Here is a 7,971-nt window from a genome sequence, read left to right as displayed (position 1 = left end):
TCCTTAACTCGTCTCGGGTGTCAGCGCCGCAGGCCTAGCTATATGTGCGCCAGGCGCGTCGCAGCGTAACAGTGTTTCGTGAGATATCGCGAAGCCTGTTACGCGAGAAGTGGTCTGGCGTACATATAGCTAGTATTATTTACGACACACGACACACGAAACTCCGACTGCGAAGTCAAACAGATTCCTAATATCCCATTTTAGACGTTTACAATTTATGGAAACTCAAATACCTTATCAATCCCATTTTTTAGCATTGTAAGGTATCTCTTTCGTTTAAGTTGTGTCTACAATTTACGATCATGTCAAAGTGTGAACTTTTCTAAAGCAGGAGTCTCAAATACAGATAGCCTGATAGCAAAGGAAGCAAATAATAAAATCTTATGTTATTTCAAGGTTCCTTTATTCAAATTCTTGAACCATTGGGCGTTACATGACAAACGGCAACTTACGTGCGCCTGAGCACGTTAGTGATAGTGCATGGTACACCACAGCGGGGATCTGGGCATGCCCGCCGACGCACCAGCCACCTCGTCATGCAGTCGTAGCACACCCGGTGCCAGCAGCTGGACAAAATGGAATCGGGGACCCCTCTGCAGATAACGCACTCCTCGCCTGGAGCAGAGGCAGCAGCTGGGGCTTGGGGATTAAGTGCAGGCGGAATGGCAGGCTCAGCAGCTGCAGCCTGCTGAAGTGCAGCATTAGCAGGTGCAACGACTTGAGGAGCAGGTGCAGCATGAGGTGCAAGTGGTGCAACCGGTTCAACGACAGCGGGAGCAGCAAGTTCACCATGCAAATGGTGGCCTGCAGCAGGAAGCATCTGCTGCTGTTGGTGCAGCATCGCCTCAACTTGGGCACGAAACTGCTAGAAGGCCTTCCCCGGCCACGGCGTGGTGTTTTCATTGGTGTCCCAGGGGGCACAGCAGGCCAGCCAGCAACTGTATTGGCAAAAGTAACATGAAACCTGATTACTTTATGGGGAAGAAACGGCGGTAAAGAAAAGTGATAGTTATTCTAAGGAACTTAAGCTACACTGGTAAAACAAGTGTGCAATATTGGCACACCAACGTGTGCAAGTTGTGACTTATTTGCACATTACATGGTATGTTTAACTCAAGTTGCACACTTGCGAGGTGTGCACATTTTAGACGTTTTGTAAACGTTTAAATTCTGCACACTTGGACACACACAGTTCTATGCTGTCAATAGGGAACCATACGGTGTGCAGTTGCAGTACGTTTCAGAAGTGTCGAAAGTTTAAACACAAATTGACGTATAACATAGTTAGACACCACAAAGTGGCTAGAAAATGCACACTTGAACTTAAACGTCAATTGACGTTGCAAAATTAAACACCTGTTTTACCAGTGTATACATACCATTCCACATGCCAGGTGTTGTAGCGATGACAGGGGCTGGTTGCAGCACAGGTGAAGGTTGTTGGTCAAAGGGTGCTGCACCAGTTGCCTCGGAAGCTGAAAAATGTAGTGTCAGTGTTAGTACAATACAGCAGAGTCTTGAGACAGAGGTACAACTAAAATTTGAGCTGTATACTTTCATAGCTATGAGTCTTTCAAAAGAAATATATTGAAATTCAACAGTTAGATTTCACTTTAAAACTAATACTCCAATGACATGCAGCATACACTAATTATATTTAAAACTTGAATTTCTGATAAAACCACAATTTAGTAATATTTAAGCTAAAACCACTGGATTTCGATTTGAAATAATAAAAATCAAGAGGAATGTCATCACGTGACAACTATTTGGGAGAGCAGGTACGCATAAGGAATCTTTCCAGATATAGCTGGAAGTTCTCATTTGCAGTGTCTGACCGATCCCTAACAACAGACACACAATGAGGAATTCTACCAGTGTCCTTGAGAACAGGAGGAAGAGGCCACATCACAAACAATCAAGTTCTCATCAGAAATTGACACTTGATTAAGCAATCAAATTAAAGAACAATTTACGCCAGAATTCTTTTTATGTTCTTTAAAAATCATTAAAATGCCATTTTGATTGGGTGGAGGGGCAATAATGTTTATTTAACCAAGCTCTAGAGCATCATTTTAAATGAGAAGTTACGAATACTAATACTTATGTAACTCATGGCTGAGCTCCTTCAGACTTGGATACCGCCTCAAAAAGAATTTGAGCAATGGCTATATTAATTTGTTCCCATTCCACGTGTTAGCTCAAGCCTATCATTGTAACTTGTGTATTCATTATGGGAAAGAAAAGCTTGTGAATAAATGTGTGAAATCCTAGCAATGTTTTTCTCATTTTAGTCTACCTACACTAGATGAAGCTGGAAGGGTGCAAGTATCGGGTTCAAGTACCACCCTTTTGGGTATGCTGTATTTGGAGGCTTAAACTAAACATCACTGCTGTAAAGTTTAAAATGCAAATAGAGAGCACCAGTGTCGCATTACGTGAACCCTAGCAACTGTGCATCACTACCAGTTTGTAAGCCAATATTTACTTCAACCCTTGGTTGGTAATAGTGTGTTTTGCAGTGCATATGTGGATCAATACATCTCACTGCAAAAAGTGATCAGAAGACAAAGTTGAGGAACATTATTCTATTTCTATTATTTGTCAATTAACAGTTTTTGGTGACTAGTCTGTAATGTGTGTGATTTGAGTATAAATAAAATATGCAGCACTTTGTTTTTGAATCCTCTCTTCAACCTTCACCAGATGAATCTTTAGTATGCCACATTTATTCCATGGAGGAGGGCAGTGGGTGCAGGTGCCAGGTCCAAGTACCACCATTATCTGTCTTCCCCTTTGCTTTTACAAAATAAAGAACTATAATGTTCTTCTCTTAAGTTTTTTTTTAATAAATTGTAAGAGTTGATACAAGATGCATAATTGTCTTGTTTTTTTTTTAGAATTCTATTCAATTGACAGCACATGGATTGAAGTACCAAGGGCATGTTCTTTGACACCTTCAACGAAAATGATCACATTGAAAAGCCATCGTTTTAAAAGAAAGTGATAGGTACACTGACCTTACAGCCAAACATAATCGAAAGAAGAAAAGAGTGCCCCTTCTCCCAAAGTCATTAGTGGTAAATCAATTTGAATCAAAATTAAATGCAGCTAGAGTTTTATTTCAGCTCTGTCAAACCGACATTGCAATCAAGTACTAAAAAAATTAGTCTGTAAGAAAACACCTATAAAACTCAATATTTATGAACAAAAGTAATCCAAAATCCAGCAGTAAAATTACTTGAAAAAACAGTTTTAGGGAGACACATTGCACAGTTTAACCCATGATGTGGCCAGAGTGAAGCATTTCTCAGCAGGGCATTTCCCGGGCCGCTGCAGTTCCAGTGCTTCCTCCTTCAGTTTTGAGACTCACGAATAACAATACATGCAATGCCCACATGGCAGGATTACAAAAATGCCAGCCCACAACTTGCATGACCTGCATTCATCCACTGCCTTCACGGGAAAGGTGTCATGTCCATGGGCATCTGGATAATTGTCCAAAATCTTCTTGTCAGCAACCGACTGAGCCTCTTTCAGTTGTGTGAGAGTCTTCTTGGGCCGACCTGGCTTTCCTGTTAAAGACATACAGTATTAATATACCTTCAACCATCACAATCTCATACATTCATATAACAGTTGTGTTCCACTTACGTTTTTCTCCACTAGGACCAGATTTGGTCTTCGCTTGGGACGCAGTCTTGATGCCTTTGGAAAACTTAAGGTCTGCGGAAATGAAAAAGATTCACTTAAGATTTTGCCATGCAGAAAAGCAGCATTCGTGCAAGTGAATTATCACTGTGGGCTTACTTTTTTGAGAAGGCTGGAAATCGTCCTCTGAGCTTGAAGAATCTGCTGAGGAGTCCCATTGAGCCTTGGAGGCTGCAGCCTCTAGAAATAGATACATACCGCAGGGTTCAGAATTCAGAAATCGTGTTACAGCATGTTTAATGAGTTGATGCAATGCAACTGAGCACTGGATAAAAGGGAAGTACTCACCCTTAAAGGTGCTTGACGCCATGGTGGCCATCATCTGGGTCTGCCACTGGCTCATCATTTCCGGGCTCATAAACATCCAAGGATTTCATGACCTGAAGAAAACAGGGCCTCTCAGAAATAGCTACGACACTAGAGGTTATGGTGTAGGCGTGGTATTCAGAGAAGTTTTAAACCAGCATGAATAAAATTTTGAATCAAGTCATATCGCACACAGTGGTGGCCAGATACAGAAATGCAATGCAGCTAAATGCCACGGATGAAATGCACGCCACGCGTATGGCGTCAAACAGGTGGACGATCCTTCATTACGGACAAGATTTGACGGAAAAGATAAATCTATTACATATACATATGCTCACCGTGGGGGTCACAGATTTCTTGTTACTTTTCTTTGACATTTTTCTTGATAGATTGATAAACTATAGCTACAGCTAGAACCGATGAAACTCAATCAATGGCGACGGCGTGCACGAGGAACCACACGACAGAGCGTTGACAAGACAGAACAGAGAAAGTTGCCGTTTCCGGCGCGATCCCACCCAAGCGATGCGACGCTTGCGCATGCGCCATTGCAGTGTGGTGGGGGTGGGCAGTGTTGGGCAGCGAAATCCAAACAAGAACAATTTTGCAGTAGAGAGGTCACTGCGCTCCAAAGTTGTGTTGAAACAGTGTTCGATCAGGTCAAACTTATCATTTTTTATTAATTATAATTACTGAGAATCACTGGGTTCAATTGGGAGAGTGCGGGACGGATTCAAAAGAACGGTTCATGTTTTCACAAGTTGGTATTTCCTTTCAGTCTGTTTATGTTGAAGGCTGTGCTCTGAGTTGTAGGTCAGTTTCGGTTTTATTTTAGACAAGCCAGTCAAAGTTTTGCCGTAGAGGAACTTATTTATTCTCCCACAGATTTAAAATGACCAAAACAAACTCCATAGTGAGGTTTTTGTGCTTATTACTTACGACCCCGGTAGGAAGGACATCCCCCCCCCCCCCCCCCTTGGGGGCAGGCGCCGGGCTGGGTTGTGGGCGTATGTGACGTGTGTTTTTCTCTCTTCAGACTGCTTCTGGAGGGCGATCGGAGAGCTCCCTGAGAAAAACCGGAAACGCTTTCTAAATCGACTGAAACAGGGTGAGGGGGGTAGAGGGAGGACGGAAGTGGAGCGTTCTCAGGGAGCTCTCCGATCACCCTCCTGACGACGACGAAGTGACGAAGGTAGGCGGTTGGTTGTAGTTCCATGTTTAGTTCAAAGCGAATTATTGGTTTAGAGCTCTTTTTGCTTTTTGGCAACGACGGTAATTTAATTGCGTTATCCACTCTGTTATGCCGTCTTATCTTTACTTATCTAACGTCCCTCGTTGCGAAGGTTATGTTACATCAGTAAGACTTTTAAGTTTCGTGTTTCAGTCGATGATAGCTCTTGCACTGTGGAAGACATGGTATAGACAAAAACTGTTTCCTGCGTTGTATCTGTATTCAGATTTTGTGGTCTGATTTGCAGATGGATTTGGATCAGCTGAGGCAGACCAGGGTACAGCTGTATTCCGCGCCAAAAACGTCTACATCTACCTTCACTCCAGATTTGTCAGCCTCTACGCACAACATAGATATTTCATCCTCTACTGGTTTGCTGATTTGCTAGAAACGACTCCTGCTGTGAACGTCCAAATGCCTGTGCAGGTCGCCACAAACGTTGGAGCCGGAACCAGCGGGATTACCGAAGCTCAACCTATTAGCGGTGAGTTTTGCTGTAACCTAGACTTTGCCATTTTCTTTGACAAATCGTAAAATTCTGTAACACTGACGACTCCACCTCTCAAGTGATGCATGTAAAATTTACGAATCTGACAGTAGTATTTTAAAGAAGGCATCACTGTTAACCAATTCATGTGATGTCTCATTTCTTTAAATCTGGAAGCTGTCTTATTTTGCTTAGTGTCCCCGCCACATTTCTTATAATGTGTTTCTGGAATTTACCATGTTGTCTTGCGGTAATATAAAATTTGACATCATTTGTTGATCAATGTGGAAGTTTTTACATGTTTGAATTGTGTCTCAGATCTGCTGGGCATCATGACTGAGGTCAGAGACCTCCTGCTGCAGCTCCCTGCCAACATAGCAGCTGCATTGGCGACAGCTGCAGTGCCCACAGCTGCAGTAACAGAACCATCAGCTGCGGTGCCCACAGCTGCCATGGCAGCACCACCTGCCGCAGTGGCACAACCCTTGCCTGAGGATGCCCCTTCGCTCAATGAAGTTCCTGCTGTAAATACTTCTGAGGAAGAAGACATGTTCGCAGACACTAACGGTATGTCCTATACACTACTGTCACATTCCCTCTCTCCGCCCTTACACCTGCATCTTCCATGTGAACACTATTTGTCCACAGCAAAATTCCTTCTCATGAAATATCATTGTCATCACACCCAAATCAATAACAAACAAAAAAAATTTATTTCCTTGTATGTACAAATGAAGGGACTTCCCTCTCCCTGCTTATCATAGACTTTTGGAAATCATGAGTGCTAATTGATGCTGCTGCATATTTATCCCACCAACCACATTCACCCTTATGCTCTTCCCATGCTCTATTGTACGTTGTCTGCTGCTATTAATAACAAACTCATTCCCCAGCCACAGCTGACGACACTAGCGCAGGTCAATGTGGTGTATGCCACATGTTCATGCAAGGCCCACCGCTTGCATTTACTGGATGTGGGCACTACCCCTTCTGCAATGCCTGTGTTGAAGAAGTGAAGAAGTTGCCTGGACCATCAAAATGCTCATACTGCAAGGCACAGGGTGATTCCATTAAACTTCACTTTGAGGAATGACATCTTGCAGGCATCTTTGAGTGTTTACCAGTAAGTGGAGTATTGGGCCTTCCTTCTAGGGTTGAAATGAATGCAACAAGTACTTTTGAATTTTACTTATTTTTAATTGTTTACTACCGATATTCCTATTATGTTATCTGATCACATTAGAAAGCCATTGACATGCATTTTGAGTGCCATTTGTTAAAACTTTAGAGGACAAAATGGAAGTGATTCTGTAGAACCTCTCTTCTTTAGATTTTTGATTTAAAACACCATCATATCCTCAGTAGAATCCTAGATACAGTGCTGTGGGGTGAGTTTGTAATTTTTCCCACCCTGCTCATTCTCCTTAATTTGCGTAAATTTTTCCTTGCCGCACTGTGCTTTTCGTAATTATACATTTTGCAGAATTGTGTCCACCTAGTTTTACTCCATGAGCCGTCCACTTCTTAACTTGCATAATGAGTAGTCCTTAGAGGATACCGGGTGAAAGTTCCTCGTACTCTGAGTTAAGTTAATGCTGTTGTGGCTTTTATTATGTTATAATATAGTTTTATCAACCATGCCAGTGGGTCATTTTTAGAGTAATAATATTACTAGTCTTCTGGTATTTTTTTTTTTACTTTTTTTGTTAATTGTGCTAGTGTTTAAGTTTCTAATTATTAAAGACAACCATGTTAATCATGTTAGCACTGATTAGAGTTCTCTTAACTTTGTGTTCCCACTCAATTTTCCTTAAGTTTTGTCTGACCTTACTCGAAGGAAGCTTTGGGGGTTTGTACTGAAAATTTGCAGATCAAAGACTGAAATTGCACTTTGTGCTCAGTGTAGAAACCTTGCTGGCCATTTTTATTGTAAAGGGTGCTGAGCAATTTGTCTAGTCTCTTTAGTGTATTTGTGAAGTTTTCCAAAGCTTTTAACATACCCTCAAAATAAAACCGCAGACTAAATGGAATCTGGATAAGTCGAGTTTTTCCTTGCTCCTCTCCGAATTGAAAGAACATCACGTAATGGTCGTACACCCCAAGTTGCAATAAACTGTTGAAAGACCATGGTAAAAATCACCTCGGGGACTAAATTTTTTGGATGACACTCTTCAAGGATTGAATTGACAGCCATTCTCTGTGCAACAACATCATTCCTGTTGCTTCACAACCC

This window comes from Frankliniella occidentalis, unplaced genomic scaffold, assembly GCF_000697945.3.
Source record: "Frankliniella occidentalis isolate FOCC.00 unplaced genomic scaffold, Focc_3.1 Scaffold57, whole genome shotgun sequence".
Lineage (NCBI taxonomy): Eukaryota > Metazoa > Arthropoda > Insecta > Thysanoptera > Thripidae > Frankliniella > Frankliniella occidentalis.
The sequence above is the reverse complement of the archived record's forward strand: the minus strand, read 5'-3'. Positions refer to the sequence as shown.